This window comes from Vidua macroura, chromosome 4 (assembly GCF_024509145.1).
Source record: "Vidua macroura isolate BioBank_ID:100142 chromosome 4, ASM2450914v1, whole genome shotgun sequence".
Taxonomy (NCBI): domain Eukaryota; kingdom Metazoa; phylum Chordata; class Aves; order Passeriformes; family Viduidae; genus Vidua; species Vidua macroura.
Genome location: NC_071574.1, coordinates 20,731,549 through 20,749,199, shown reverse-complemented (window position 1 = coordinate 20,749,199; position 17,651 = coordinate 20,731,549). Strand labels below are relative to the sequence as shown.

Below are 17,651 nucleotides of genomic sequence, written 5' to 3'. Positions count from 1 at the left end.
GACAATGTTCTAATACACATAGCCACTGTGTTTCAGCAAAAAATAAAACCACAACAAAACAACCTCCACTATTTCCAGAAAGAGACTAAAATCAATAGCTACTTGATTTCTAAAGGTATTATTCATACATGCTGAAGGCCCCCATTTTACAAGCACACATGCATGTAAGAGTATGTTCTCTACTAGTTTTTTGCAGAGCAGCAGCACTACTCCTGGCCAGTACAAATTAGTGGGCAGAAACATCCAACATAATGCAGTAACTGGCATTTTATCATTAAATACATAAAACTTTTAATGTCAGGAAATTAAATTCTACATAGCAAATCTCAACTGTTCAACTGCTTTACCACTGTATGTTCATTAATGTATGAAAGGGGAGATTATAATTAGTCTTTGAAGACAGTAAAGCAGCTGCCACATTTATATTTATCCAGCTATTTAACTCATGGTTTAAAGTTCCTACTTTTAAATACCTTAATTCATCACTATCTAGAGGAAGTAGCAACCTTATGACAGGCACAATCTTCTTCAATCAAACTTTCCTAATAAATTTTGGCTGACCAAAGGTTCTCCTTCATTTCTGCTTTGGCAGATGGATAAAGCCATTCTGAAAAAAATTGTAAAAACCACAGCCTTTGACCAATACACGATGTGATGTGCTCACATAGCCACCAATACTCATCCAAAGTGACAGATCTTTAGAACAGACATGAATTTTTCATAGGTGTGCTTGAATGAACAAGTTTATCCCTGTGTCATCAATATACAATGGGATTCATAGCCCTAAGAAACCTGAGGACTAGACAGCAAGACAGCAATCCTTCTTCCTGCTCATCAGCATTCACAGGATACACAGGACTGAAGTGAGCGACAATGCGTTATTTTTCTCGGCCCCAGTACCCGGGATCCAACAGAAGTGCATGTTTCCAGCAGCAGTCCTGACCACATTATATACAGCATTATTAGAAAACAATGTCCTAATGTAAGCAAGCACAGATTCAAGATTAGATGCCTCACAAAACACAACAGCTCTATCAAAATGATCAAAGGCTAATTCCTCTTGTAAAAAAGCATGATCGAACAAAGATTAACATTTGTTCTTCTGTTCACCATCACCAATGAAGAATGCTTACATGATGTATTACTCAGTCTAACAGTGAAAACATCAACTTCTTTCCTACAGAATCTACAAAGTTGCAATAAAAAAAAGGAAAAAAAAATCTAAACTATACTTGACAAAACCATTTCCTACACTGATTAACTCTTATCAACCAAAAAAGAAATTGCTAAAAATAATTAATCTGTAATTATTTCCTGGCAGCTAGTTGACAGTATATCACTACTGGACTACTCTAATCACTTTAGGTAGCATTTCATTCAAGGTAAAAGGTTCTATGTTTTAGTAAAGCTAACAAGTGAAGAAATTAAGTTAACTGTTGTTTCTGGAATCCAAGGAAGGTTGCTCACCTATTTTAGGTTTCTTGTCGTGGCATTGTATTGAACCACTGACACCTATAGGCATGATTGCACATATTTATTCAAGAAATATCTGTGCAGCTTCCTTGTTATGAGACAAGACACCTCTGAGGATAAGCAGCAAAGGCACTTTGGACAGCCTGATTTATTGGCAAGGTACACATGAACCCAATAATAATGGAGCAGATGGAACAGGCATCCCATTGCGTGTGAAGTATTTCTCCCCATTCACCCCAACAAAATTGCAGCTAAGAAGTAAATAAAATTCCTTCAGCATAACCATGGCTTCTCTAAGCCTGTATCATTATTCTGGTTTTGCCCTGATATAAAGAAAAAGGAGGCATCACAACTGACCTTTATCAATCTCACGTACGGTCAATTAAAAACCCCCAAAAATGCATTACCTATATATCTTCCCTACAGATTTGAAATTCTTACTGCCTCCAAAAGCTGGTGCTCTGAGGATGATCACAGAGTAGTGTGATGTATCATTAAGTAAATTCATTTAAATCTCTGCTCTTACATTTGACTATTTACTACTGACTTTATTTCATTATATATAATAAGTAAACTGTATTTGGAAAGTATTCTAGAAAATATTCAGAGCCTTGGGAAAATTAGTTTGAAATTAAGGAACACTGCTTACTTCACCTAATTTTAGGCAAATGGCAGCATAGAAAAGTAATTCTATACCTCAAGAACGTGTATGAAAATCATAAATAACTATTTTTAAGACAAGATTTTAAAGAATTAATTAGTTATCTGGTCCAGTAAGAATGACTCTACCAGACTTTCCACAGATTCATGCTTTCTCCATAGTCAGTGCTAGCAAAAACAGGGTACAAAAGTAAGCTTTCTGAATGATCCATTTTGCCCTTTGCTAACTTTGCAAAGGTTATTTAAGAAAATAGGTAAAAGTGGCCAATCAGGCAGGCCAACGCCACCCGTAAGATTAAGGGATGTGAGGTCGCTCTTACTTCATCGAAAAGAAACTTATCATTTTATGAAGTATTGGCTGCCCCAAATCACCAGAATACCTGTAACACTGCTCATGAAGCCTCAGCAGTGGCTAGCCTTGAGTCAGCTTTCTCCAGCCCAGGCGAGGGAAGCAATCTATAAAAATGTACTCATTACCTCTTCTTGTCTAAAGCCAGGCTTCTTGTCCATCTTTTATTACTTTTTCTGACATGTTCTGAGGTCGTCTTTGGAGCAGCCGTCAACAAGCAAAGAGAAACCGCCCCTGCTTTGTGTCAGTGCTGCTGAAGTTATTGCCCGGCCGGAGGAGCCCATCCATGCCCATTCCTCCCACCACGGACAGGCTGTGCCTATTCTCGCTGCTCTTTTCCCTGCTTAGCGGAATGACCATCAGCCTAGATGATGGGAAACACAGCTCAGACAAGGATTTCAAATAGGTAACGCTGAGCTCTAAACTCATTTCAGTCCTGGCAACAATTTGTCTGCATACAGCACAACAGATTTGTCTCAGTCCCCATTAAAAGTAATTTCATCACCTTTTCAATATGGCTTTGAAAAGGCTCAGGATGGCAGTGGAACAGCACATGAAAATCATGGCAGCTTCATATTTGGAGCCTATGCCACCTGCAGTGGTGCTCAGTGGGGATTCCACGGAGGAGTGACAGAGGTCAGCACAAAACCATCTGTAACACAACTTATTGGCCTCCTTCTTCATGGAGGAGGATGGCAAGGCCAATGAATATCAGGGAAGTTGAGAAGGCCACTGAGATACCCATTCCTGAAGGCCACTGAGATACTCATTCCTGACAACAACTTGAAGTTACAAGTTATTAAATTATTTGAACAAACGAATGTGGGTGAAAGTGAAAATCAGTCATGAAAAGGTATGTTTTCCTGAAAATGCAGAATCCAGAAAGGTTGATTTTATAAATGACATGTGGTTGATTTTATAAATTAAAGATGTTCTATATCTGTGAGATATAGAACATGTCTTTCCTTTTTATTGATGACTTGTAAGAAAACAAGACCTGCATACACAAGCACAGTAAGGGTCCCAAACACATAAAAATGGGTCTACATCTAGAGACCTTCCCCTCACCTATGACTGTACACACAGATGTCAGTTGCTCTCAGGTCTCTCAATAAGGATACAGAAGGACTTCCTGCAACAATACAGTCTTTCTACCTTTTTTCATATACAGCTGCAAAAAATGCTGCACATCAACCTCGTAATACATATTACATCCAAAGAGAGTTGCAACTTTTAAGTATATCTCCTTAGTGCCCCATAACATCCTTTTCTCAAAAGATCTACTCTTGCTTCAGTACTAAAAATAAAAGATCTGTATGGTACTTAGGATCACAAGGTAGGCACCCACCTCACAAATAAGCACAGATAATTAGATGACAAATTTAGTGTAATTTACGTAACTGCTGGATTGTAGTTCAATGTCGGCACATTCCCACAACCGATGTTTAAAAGATACGCAGAAATAGCACAGTATTGTTTAACACATATTTAAATAATAGCTGATAACACACTTTTCAGACAGTTTATTTCTTTTAAAAGGAATCAAAGAACCTTCTCCATGTAAAATTCATTGCCATATCATGAAAATAAATATGCTAATTCACTTGAATTACTATTTTCTTTATTCCAAGGGACCACATTTCAGATGATCCCAAGTCTTTCAGAAGGTTTTCATGCAGGACTGAGCATTCCTCATGATTAAGCTTTTAAAGTTTCCTCAATACATAAACAAACCCTCTGATTTCGATCAAGTATAAAAGATCTAAATTGTATTACATATATATAAATATTGTATATTTTAACATTTGTTCTACTGCAAAGTTGATGCTGTAATAAGTACCTGGCATTATTTTATTTTTGCAAATATAAAAAATTGATGAAACAATTATAATTATTAAAGTAAAAAAAAAAAAGGCAAAACAAGAAAATATTAACATCTGCCTTAGCAATAATATTAATTACAGCATACATAACATGACTGTGCAACTCCATTAGAAAGCACTTCAGCTTTAGTGAAATACAGAGTTGATAATTTTCCCCAATTCTTCCTACTCTGTCTTCATTATTTCCAGGTTATGAGAATAAATAGGAAAGTATGTGAGAAAAAGTGTTAATCTGCAGTACAAATGCCTTCACCGAAGCAAATTTATGAGATAGGACTAGATCTCTTATAAACAGACCCAGAAATAAAATAACTCATCCACGTTGCCCTTTCTTTCACTAATCCTCTTTGCAAAGCGCTTTTTGCTACACAACTCAAAAAACCTCTAACTCCAAAAATTAGTGGCAGAAAAATGGGGGGAAAGCAGGAAGAGAGATTACAAAACCATCAACATATTATACAGAGATATTTTAAAGCTTTTGCTTTAAATATTTCTTATTATTTAGTCTTTCCCTTGTAAAAGCTTTCATAGCTTCTTTGACTCAAGAGAACATAATTTCTCTTGTATACACACAGTGGCTTGCAATGCTGAAAAACCTTTCTTTAACTGTTCCCATAGTAACCAAAACCAGTCTTTGTATTTAATTGTTGCCTTTTCAAATATTATCTGTTTTTGTAGCTAGAATCAGTGTGTTCTTTTGCCATCTAAATTACGGATTCCCTGAAGTTTATTAGGCATTCATTATAAATTCACGTTTGTTTTCATAAATTTGAAATTTAAGGTATTTACTACATTTACGTATGTAGTATTGCATTAATAAAATAATTCAGGAAGAAGGATGGAGATGTAGCACAAAGCTAGATGTATCAAATATCGTTTTGAACAGGTGAATTTTAGTAACTTCAACTTCAAATATGAGGAAAAACAAGCCTTGCTAGAGCTCATATCAAAATTCCCTACCTGAATGACTCCCTTTTTGAACTATGACTCAGCTTTGTCATCCATTTCTGTTACATATCTGGACTGAATTCCAAGCTCTGCGAATGTATTCCTGGTTTTAGTTGACGTCTTCAAAAAACAGAAGTAATTTCTGAGAGAATAAATAACAGAATAATGATTTGCCTGCTTAAGTCTTCTTAAATAATCTGGTTTGTATTGGCACTCTATTTATTCCCTGACTTGAATCTACAGCACAGTTAAGAGAACTTGAAGTAGAGAACTTGCAGATAGTATTTGTTATTACTATTATACACCTTACTTGCATAGTTCCATTTCAAGTCCATCTGATGTCAAACACTAGTTTTATATGTATTTGTTCCAACAACACCAGCACAGGCTTTAGAAAGTAAATAGGTAATCTTACTTCTGTTCAGAACTAACATTCGTTGAACTGTGCTTTCTCACGGACCCATAAATGTTATTTTCTATCTCCTCCATAAATTATCCCAGAGTTCACTGTTCCTTGGACAAGAAAATGAGGAGGTTGTTATTTACCTATTTTAGAGTGCTGAAGCACACTTTGTCAGAACTGACAACAAATAATCAATATAGCAATGTTTATCTAGACTGTATCTCTGAAAATATTTATATAGAACATCTAAATTTTTCCAATCAAAAGTATCAATCACTTCTATTTACACAAGTCCAGATAAAGAATACAAAAATAAGATTACAATATTAGATTAAGTTTTAAAAGGTATGACCAAAAAAGGGCCCAAAACACAGCCCTATTAATAGGGGGCTCTTGTAGGACAAAATAACTTGACATCACCTCACCTTTTAGTTCATCTGTTAAAAAGGAATTCTCTTTCCTCTGCTCTGCCTTTAAACTTGTGCATGTGACCTTTTAGATCAAGGCAATTAAAACATCAAGAAATGTATTCTAAAACAAAACAATGCTTTTCATTCTTGGTTCTCATGTTTATTCCAGATTGCTTTGTGGCTCTGACTTAAGGTCTCTGTCACTTTGCACCTATGGCTGCCAGGAGAGATGAGCCGAGTTAACTTTGTATGTTCTAAAGCAGCAATCTGGGCACATATAAAAACTGTACACAAATATGTCAATTTTACAAAAGGACATAATAACTGGAAGTGAGGATGGCATGGTCCTGAAAAATCAGTTTTGAAAAGTCTGAATAAAGGGCTGGGGATGGAGCAGTAGATCACTACAAAAATTAGAGGAACATTACCATATTTTTGGATGAATACCCTATAGGCTTTCTGCATAAACAAATGAACAGATAAAGACAGATAAAGAGCTTTATCAAGAGTATAGTTTATAAGCATGACTAATTAAAACATGGGGAAGTTTACCTCAAAGCTACCTCACTCATTTTTCCCAGTAGCTCACTCCTAAGTAACCTCCTATCTGTCTCCTGCTTGTATTGCTCATCACAGGAACGCTCTTGGGATTAGGGGGATGCACTGAACATATAAAACAGCTGATCTGGGAGGAAAAAGGGGTTGTAACCTATCATATTTTGATGAATATCTACTTGCTTTTGAAAACACCACCTCACACTTATGATGAAAGCATTGGCCTGTTTTTCTTTTCCTGCTTCTATTTTTTGCAGACATTTATAAAAGCTGTACACAAGCTGTGGGCTGCTGAGAGAAAAGCTCTAAATTTGGATTATTACTAATATTAGGTGGATATATCTGCAATACATGCTGTTACACATTTAATCAACATAGCAGCAGCAAATATTTTTTGATGTGCAACAAAAGCTACATACTACTCCCTTTTGTAATGATTAAGAGAGGATTAAAATACCAAAACAAAACAATTGGAGTGAAATCCTACCGCATCCACAAAGAACTAGTAAATGGACCTGGAAGCACATAAAATACTTTGAGTTTCAGCATAGGAAAAGAAAACCAAAAAGTACTCTTCCCTCACAAATATCTTTTTAGATGGTGGCTACTGCAGCTATTGCTGATAAAAAGCAGCTGGGCTAGTTGATGCCTTCAATAGTACAAAAGAGCTTAATCCTGCTCCTGGAGCCCAGGAGGAAGAACTTACATTTGTACTCACTTTGTAACTGTACAGTTTTTGCAGCATTTGGCTCTTTTAAAATCACTCTTATTTGGTGCAACATCTTGTCTTCACGGCTTAACACTACTGCAATATAATTGCAAATTTGTCTTAATCCAACTGCACTGAAGCTGCATGTGTCCTAGTAAGATGATGCACAGTCTTTTCACTTTATTTCCTCTGCTTCTTACCTCTCCATTTCCCTTACTGCTTTTCATTGTTTTTTTTATGCTGTAGGTGTTTTATACATCCCATATGGTGGCCAATGCAGCCAGTGTATTGACTGGTAAAAAATAGGAGGGTGAAGAGGAGATAAAGAAAGAGCAATAGCACCACTTCTCCTTTTTTAGCTATGGTCTTCTACCTCTGCTATCAGTAAATCCAGGCAAGTAAAAATAACATATTCAATACTCACTGCAAACATAGATTTTGACAGGTTATTAGAAGTACTGCTCCCAGGGCTGTTCACAGATACATTGAAAAATGTACATGATAGTGAAAGAGGAATATTGCCTCTATTTCTTTGTTACCTCCAGGAAAAAAATAAATAAGAACAAAACAAACTGGAACTAGAGGTGGGGATAAGGAGATTGTTCTTAAAATTATTTCTGACCTTCTCTAATATCTCTTTTTTACTCTGCAAAACAGACCAAATCTTGCTCTTAGAAATACTAGTATTTAGATTATGCACACTTCTGGAGTATCCCTCTGCATTTAGTTGTTCTAAATTTATTTAGCTAACTCCCCCTGATAGTATGTGAAACATAGCATGCAGGTATGGATATTTTTTCACATAATTCCTTCCCTCTAGGATGCAGCTAATCTCTCAACCTTAAGCATCATGAAGCAGTCTACATATTTTTAAGCAGTATGCTAATTGAACTTAAATTTGCTGCAGTGGTATTCCTATTTAAGTCGCGATAATACGATTCAAGAGTAGTGTATTTTCTAACAAAGTTAACCCTAATATAGCCACTGCACAGGATTATGGTCTTCAGGAATGTTCTGCAAAATACCTGGTTTAGAAAACTCCCCAGTAAGCCAGTAATAACACCACAACAATACCAGTATTTTTCACCTATTAAATTCAAAAGAATACCTGATAAAGCTTTCACTGGATTCATACAATGAGCTGTGAAACAGCACAGCACAATAGTCCACCACACACCATAATTACACCATGCAATTATAAATGCAAATGTACCTAGTTTTTCTGTGACATCCCTCCTTTCCCCACTTCCAATGACAGTAAGAAATAAGATATGCCATTCTTTGTTATGCTTCAGAGAAATTATTAAATTACTGTGAAAGTGAAACAAATACATTTCTGCTATGTACTTGAACTGTTTTTTCTAGTTTTAATCTACAATACATTTGTCTAACCAAATAAAGTACTCTGCAATCCTAGTACTACATGTACAAGCATATTTCCTTCCTATTTTTCATTTTATGATGCTTTAATTGTTCACAAGTAATAACATAGTTGATTAATTTTTATATTTGATGCTGCAATTATGCTTTGAAATCTAATTTTGTAAGAATTGAGGCTGTACCTTAATACAAACACCACAGGCTTCTAAATTAAAAAACAAATGATCCCATGGTCCCTCCTCCCCCACCACCCCACCTCATCTCTTCAGCATTTAGATAATGCTACCCCAGATGGATGTTTCTGCTGCACAAAGGTACAGACCCAAAACCTGCCCTAATTTCCTTGCAAGAGGATAAAATACAACCGCTGGTCTCAAACAGAACTTCAGGTAGTTAGCAACAGGCTATGCTTTTACAGACTAGAAAGCATAATTCTGTTTCTGGGGTGGTTCCTAAGACCAAGAACTTCCACTTAAGTTAGTGAAAGCCTGAGTTAAAGAAGTTTAACAACTATATTTGCCCCAATTTTACAGCAAAATAATTTTTGTATACTTTCAAGATTTTGGATATACAAGAAAAACTAATAAAATGGGCATAGCTAGCACTTCTCTCACTCTCCCCACTTGAGTGAAGTGGGCTTGTTCCCAAATCTTTGGTTCTGTACTTTGAAAGCATCTTCCTTTGGTGAAGCTTCACAGCAAATTCTCCTTAGGCAACACCAGGCATCAAGGTTAACAACAAGGAACTAACACTGCCTTCCCAACTGGTGTAGGATGTTACAAGAACTGGTTATTGAAATACAAATTTAAAAACTGGTATATGATCTAACTTTACACTCAGACAGTCAAAAAAAAGTAAGTCCAGTAAGGCCATTATTTTGAAGACTCTTTGTGCTGCCTCAAGTACAAATTCCTTCATCCCATCCCTTTGAATAGATACTTCATAAATAAAAGCTGTAGATCTCCTTTAATACCTGAAACTGAGAGCATAGCAATGCTTGTTCTTTTCATGTCTGTGTTGGACATGAGTTTAGGCTGGACAAAAATGAAGTCTTGCTTTTTCTTTTAAATCCAAAGTCATTTTCTGCATGCCCCACTGTAGCCCTGCCTCTGAAGAACATCGTGCCCGAGTGGCTTTTCAGTCATCCCAGCAGAGGATGGGTGTGCTCTTCGGGGCTTAGGCAGCTGCCACGTAAGATAGTGGAAACCTCTGTAATTTTATTAGAATAACAAACACTGTGAGTGACTAACACTACAACTTATAATACCAGCTCTTCAGGTGGAGGTGTCCAGATAAAATAATTGATTTTCAATTGCTTAAGCCTGTCTTAAACATCTCTGCCTCCATTACCTACGGTAGCCATCCTCTTTAAGGTTGATTGAACCAGGTAGGGTTTTATTTACTTCAACTACATCTCCTCTTAGAATTGTTCCAGACATTAAGAAGCTTTGATGTATATAAAAAATAATTTCTATGTCATCACACAGCAAAAATCTCAGCCCAAAATTAAAATTCAAAACTGTGTCTTATGGTTTATTGTTCTAATTGAAATGTACTTGCCAAGAATATTTTGCAACGTATATTGCAATATTTTGCAATTCTCAAGGCCATCAGTTTAGAAGAGCTCTTGGTTGCCAAGTGTGAGACTGCCATGTTGGAATCAAGTTGATATTTGTGGTCTGATTTGTAATTCTCAGTTATGCAAATAAAGCAGACACTTCCAGACACCACAGAACATATAGGAGAAAACTTGCACTCTGGAACCCAGTCTATCTTAAGCACCTGCCTATATATGTATATAAGAAAGGCATGTTTTTAAATAAGCTCTATAACCAAATAGTGCAAAATTACTTATCTTGATGTATTTCTTTTGGGGAAATTTGTGGACATGAAGGACAAGCAAGTAATGTAATTAAAGCTTCCTCTATTGCAGAAATGCCCAGTGGAGAGTGTGATGATTCACAGATAACAGAGAAAAGAAGGATGCAAGGGAATGCACAGATTTTAATTTACAAATTAAAAACATTTCTCAGATCTGATAAATAAATTGATAATCTTACTCCAAAGGACATTCTTTTTAGGGTAGAGGCCAAAACTAGAATGACATTATGGTATCATAAAGGTATATAATTTAATGTATCTCAATGAAACAAAGTGATCTTGCTGTAGGCAAAGCTGTTTTCTAAGCGTTACTGTGATTTGGTGACAATGTTTTTCTTATGATAACTTCAGATCTACTTCAGGAACTGTAGTTGTAGATGCAGTTATGTTGTCCAGTGCTTGCTGTTGAAGCAGGGGAAATTTGTATTCCCGGTAAGTGCACTGTCCTTAGTTTGTGCAGTTCAATGTTTTAAATCAGCTTTGGCCACACTCTGTCAATGTACATTACAGTAACTGTATTTTGACTCAGAAAGTTCTATCCAAATTTTCAGCATCTGGTGCTTAGAAACATCATCAGGAAAGTTGTATTTTCTTAATTTTCTTTTTTTAATTTTTCTTTTAATTTTTTTAATTTTGTTTTTTTAAGGAAGACTAGCTACACAATGATACAATGCACTCATCTTACTTTGCAGTTACAATTACCTCAACTAGAAAATGCTGTCATTTTCTTGATTCTCCATATTTTGATTCAAAATGACCTCATTAAGTACCTTGCTTAACATTCCACCCCTTTATCTTTTGCTCAAGTTGAGTTCAGCCACATCAGTAATACTTTAGGGAAATGATTGAAGCATTCACAGTTGATGGTGTATTAGAAACCAAATCTCTTGTCATAGGAAAAAGGAAGTTTTCCAAACAATGACTACAATTGCAAAGGATCAAAGCTTCCTTGGCAGGGCTATAGATAAGATCTATGTAGCACCCTTCCCTCCATCATTCTTCATCATCATAGGACAACTGCCATCATTCCTCTCCCTCCTGCATTATTCACCACCACACAGGAGGAAAAGAGATGAGCTGAATTACAAAATATTGAAAATACTAAGTACAGTAACTGCAATTAGTCAGTGGCTCTCCAAAACCAACTTATTCACCATTTGCAACTCATGGTCAAATTAAGCTGTACAGAACTGCTTCATCCCTTGGCTGCAAACAATTGCCTAAGATGCTTAAATTACATTTGTAGATTGCTTTCCTGTAAATTGATGGTTGCAGTCACTGAGAAGGAACATGAGAACTGATGATACTCCCATTCTATAACCAGATATAAGATTTCTTCCATATTCACTTTGCAGTGCAAATACATTTCCTTTGCATAACTGTTACCTATAATTAATTTTACAAAATCATTCACATTTTTGCAGTGGCTGAGCACAGGAAAAAAATAGAAACAACAGAGTCTGGTTTATTTTTCTGTTTTTCCTCAAAGCAAGAAGAAATAAGTTACCAATTTGAGCAGCCTAGACAAGAAGCAGTGTCAGGTAGTAGTTTCAACTAGTTAGCAGACAATAAAAAAAGTGTAAATACTGTATTTATACTATTTTCTGAAAAGTTTCCCATTTCAAAGGAGACATGAATACAGCAAAATAACTTCTTTTCCCATTATGTGCAAAAAGCAATACAGGATGCACAGGAGACCATGTGACAGACAACACAGAACATAGAAATTTTCAGTTCCACTTCAAGTCGCTAAATAGAGCTTAAAAACTAACTAGCAAAATAGATAAAAGAATGTAAAAGTAGACCACGGACAGCATAAACACACTGTTTATGTTTACTCCATTTCAAAGTATCTGCTTTAACAAAATGGATATAAATGCTACCTCTCCTACCTATTATCACTAAAATGTAGTGATGGAGAGTATTCTGCAATCCAGCTGATGTCTCAGGTTTTTCAGCTGGGCTGGAACCACAGCTTTTGAAGTATGGTCATTCCAGAGCAACATTGGGCATTCCTATTCCTTTCTGCATTCTCTCACCCAAAGACTGACACATGCTTCCATTGTCCCAATCATCCAGAAACTGAAAGAGTACAATCATCTTTTATCTGCTTTTCCAAACAAGTATGAAAAGCATTCCTGTTTCACATCACTGAAATATGCCTTTTTGAAAGGACTGCCAGAGCAGACAGGAATCGTGATGTGGACACCACTGCCTGACAACCCAGCTGTTTTAGAGACCACGCTTCACATCATCACTGAGGGGCTGTAAGGACTTAAATGGCATTTGAGACAGGCAAATGTGATTTTAAGGCCAGAGAAGGACTTTGCCACGAGATAAGCACTGGAGTGGCAGGGTGGCCTGGCTCCAGGCCTGGCACATCCTAGGTAATGCATTCAGATAAGGGTTCTCACTTTGGCAAACTGTAGAGAAGCATGTACACATATTGCTGGTATCACCTCAACCCCTTGTTTACACTTTAATTCAGGCAGAGGCATCTCTCAATAACAGGATAAAGCAGAAGCATCAAAAATTACAGATGTAATATAAGATCACTTGCTTTGAGGGGAAAGAAAATCTTCCCTGGGATTTATCAAAAATGCAAAAAAAAAAATTATAGCGAAAAAAAATGAAAGGAAAATCCACAACTGATTAAGTGAAGAATAGTACATAATCAGCTCAGTTTGAACTTCTTTTGAAAGGAATTAGGCAAGGCTTCAAGAGTCAAAAAAGATTACCAGTCTTCTGATGTAACAATTGTATGCCTACAACTTGAAAGGAAGAAAGCTCATGACTTTTGGAATATGCTTATTGCAGCTAATAAATTCAGTCTATATATGCACCAAAATCTTCCTAGATTCCAATCTGTATCAGTAGTGAAGTCCTGGGTTAGCATCTGCACTAAACAGTGCTGTACAGAATGGCATTAGAGCTGTAACTCTCCCCCTTAGCAGCCTGCTTCCATCAGCAAGCACCCAGCTAGTCACTGTGATTTCAAGAAGCTTTCTCATGTATTTGATCTCACACTTAAGAACCTTGCTCAGGTAAGTACAGTTGCAAGGTACAAGTGAAACAGCTTTGGCACAGACTGAATATTGCAAAGACTCACTACGTAAGCTCATTGAGGGGTTTACCAGAAAAAAAACAACTTGATCTTAAGAGTCTGAAGAACTGTCAAATGATCGGTGATATTTAAAATCATAAAATAAAATCACTGACTATGTTTGAGTTGGAAGGAACTTTTAAAGGCCACCTTATCCAATCCTTCTGCAGTAAGCAGAGACACCTCCAGCTAGATCAGGTTGCTCAGAGCCCCATCCAACACCCCTTGAATGTTTCCACAGATGGGGAATCCACAACTTCTCTGGGCAACATGCTCCAGTGTTTCATCATCCTCACTGTACAAGCCTCCTTCCTTAGATCCAGTCTGAATTTACTTTCTTTCAGTTTAAAAACATTGCCACACATCCTATCATTTTTCTACGCTAAAAATAATTCTCTTGTATGGCACAGTAAAATTACATCCAAGACATTCAGGACACAAGAAGCTGTGAATACTGGGCAGGGGAAAAAAAGAAGAAGCTCTTAATGCTACTTGTATAATATTTGATTAATGATATAAATCTCTCCTAAAACTCAGGAAAATATTTCTGACATGAAAAAGAGTTGTCAAATTACTGCATCTGCTTCATGACATAACAAGATCTGTAGCTCTAACACTTTAACAGCAAATAATACCTTTATGTAAAAATAAAAATCAGAAATATGACAGCAGCTGAAGTACTTATGCACAAACCACCTCTAAATTAGCCAGCTCAGAGGGTTACATGTTGCCATCATGATTCTGAACTGCAGGGCAGTCATATGCAAAGAAACACATCAAATGAAGTACACACCTATCCGCTTAACTTTAAATCTGATTAAAAAATGGTGCACCTGAACTTCACTATACTTTTTTTCATGCACTAGTAGCACATGAATGGTTTTCTATATTTACCTATGAACATCACACAGCAGAAGAACATTTTCTGCTCCAAGACTCGCGTGTCTTTAGACACTTCTTTTTCCACACTGCCCCTTGTAGGCTGACCTTTCAGCCCTGGAGTTTGCCCAGTGATGCAGAAGCTAAATTGATTTAAAGCATAACATACAGTTCCCTGGGCCATGCATCCTCTCCCATGCTGCCTTGTAAGAACTTTAAACTAAAGTGAGGATTCCTCATGCCATTGCTCTGTGCCAGAGCTGATTTATTTATATTAGAATTCAGATAGGAAGGACTAAAATTAGGACTCTGTAAGCAGAATTCACTGTTCAAAATGTTCCAATTGTTTTAGCATCTGGGCACCTTTGAGAACAACTGACTGATGTATCACTATGGTAACACAAAGAGGTCTCAGTAACTTGAACTATTAAGACAGCAAGAGGTTTTTAAGGCTTTTATTTCTACAAAATCTAGCAAAGCTAATGCAACATCCTAGACAAAATGGAGGGCCAAGAAAACAAAATAAGGAAGAGCTCACATTTCCTGTTTGTCACCCTAACCTCACACTGACCATTGATTTTTCTGCTTCAATGCCTGTTGTGGAGTGGAAAGACAAAAACCACAAAGGTGTGCTCTTCCTCTTGCCAAATCCATTCCTGGTGAATAACTGAGGAAGGGATTTTGCCCAGTGCACAAGCAACAAGTCAGCAATTACCTGGGTATCACTATGAAATTACTCTCCGATGAAACAGTTTGAGCTTCCAAGAAAAAATACGGGGCGGGGGGGGGGGGGGGAATTGGCCGTTTACTCCTGCAATCCTGATAAGAACTTATCATGGACACTTAAAATCTCGTTAAGATTTGCTGTTACCACTTCTGGCACCATTTGCTGCTTACAAAAAAAAATACATTAGGCAAATACATTATTTAAAGCCACTAAACAGTTTCTTTCTAAAACAAAATAACATCATTAATCAAATATTATACAAGTAACATTAAGAGCTTTTTCTTTTTTTCCCCTGCCCAGTATTCACAGCTTCTTGTGTCCTGAATGTCTTGGATGTAATTTTACTGTGCCATATAAGAGAATTATTTTTAGCTATTTTTAACTGTTTAACATTTTATTATCATTAATATGCATTTTATCTGGTTTGGATTACAGACTTTCTTATGTAGCTTTAGAAAGCATTAGTTATTTTAAACACTGTCCTGTAGGGCCTGGAGGCAGAAACTTCTCCCTACAGGACCTCGATGGCTGGCTACTGCTCAGCCCTATGTAACATGCACAATTTTTGGACATGCAAGTCAAAACCATGTAGGTACACAAAGATAAGTATAAAAATCAATGCATCAATGTTGTTTTCCACATGAATTGAGGATCAATAACTATAATCCACACATGCAGATACATGGAGTCTGCATTCCAGTCAATGGAATTCAACAAACACCAAGGGTATGTTTGCATTGGAGATAGATGACACTGAGATACTTAGACAAAGGAATTAGGATCTGTTTTGCTTCCATTAACTGGATATGAAGAAAGCTATCTGCATGTAGAAAGCACAGGGTGAAATAAAAGATCAGTGTGCTGATATTTCATTCATAATGCTGGAGATTTTCCTGAAGCTGCATGCTTTCACTTCCCTACAATTACTTTGAAGGTTTCTACAAAATTTACCAAATTCCAGTTGCAAACTTTTTACAGCAAGATAGTTCTGTTTAATTTCAAATATACTTGTCAGAAATGTTGGCTTCAAGACATTTACGCACTGACAGTTTCAGATGGACAAGTTCAAAGAGATTTAATCTGTTTAAGCACAATCTTGTTCCTCATTGAAAGAATTCCAGAGCCACAGGTCATATTTTTAAACATTAGTACTGGAAGAGTAGCAGAGGTTAGAGCATGTTTCTGAGACCTCTGAGTGCTTAGGAAAAGTTATGTCTGTGTTCTTAGAAGATAACACTAATCAGGTTGTAAAAAAAAAATAATAAAAACCCAAACATGCCAAAAATCTGGTAGGTGGCTTCACTCAGCACATGCTCAACAAATATCAGAGTTTCTTACTATGAATTCATAATAGAATCTCATCACAGTAGATGAAAAAGCCAATCAAACAACAGTGCAGGTTTCCCTTTTACTGAAGACAAGAAAAAATGTTCTATGCTGCTTTGAACTAACCAGAAAGATTATTCTGGATTTCAGCACAGTATTTTACAGCCCATTGCCTTTCCAATCTCTTGGTATTCAGAGAACCACACAACAGAAGCACTACTACAATTAGATGCCCACAGCATTTCAAACACAAGGCCCTTACAGTAATACCTAGACAGTAGGTAACATACTGTGTTACATTTTAAGTGCAGCTAGTCTAGATGAAATGCATTTATCACCACATTGAAAAAGATACCACAGCCAGATACAGACTTAAGTCATAGATCTGCAGCAAGATCAAAACCCATCTAATCTACTCTAATCCACCAGTGTTGTTTTGTATGTTTCAGGGATTTTGGGAATGTGGGGGGATGTTTTCATTTTCTTACAGTAATAGGCATGTAAGCCAGGACTCCACAGACAATTTTAAAGATAAACTTGTACATACCAAGAGAAGCAGAAAACTAAACATAAATGAACAGGAATGATGTTATCCATTGTCATATTTTTAATACCTTCCACACTTTAAAAGGCACAGACCTCAAGTTTGTGTTATGATAAAGCCTTACAATTGCGTTTTCTTTCTTTTCATGAAAACAAAATTATTTTTATTCTCCAAGGACTCAATCATTAAGAAATAACCATCATGCCTGGTATTACAAGGCAAATATTACCGCACACTCTGATTTTCATCTAATGCAAGATATCAAAATACACTATAATTAAGTAAACAAAATTTCCCTAGAAGAATGCACTACCGCACTTTTGAAGATGCCTCTTGTGCTACAGAGGTAAAATGGTCACTGGAAAATACTGAAATATAGCAGATGAGCTGAGCATTTACAAATCACCTTCTTTATAAAAAT

General features: G+C 36.5%; 1 protein-coding gene across 5 annotated transcripts in view; it reads right to left on the bottom strand.

Moving 5' to 3' along the window:
* CCSER1 (coiled-coil serine rich protein 1) overlaps positions 1–17,651 on the bottom strand; it is a 607,763-nt gene that overhangs the window by 430,800 nt on the left and 159,312 nt on the right. The window lies entirely within an intron of this gene.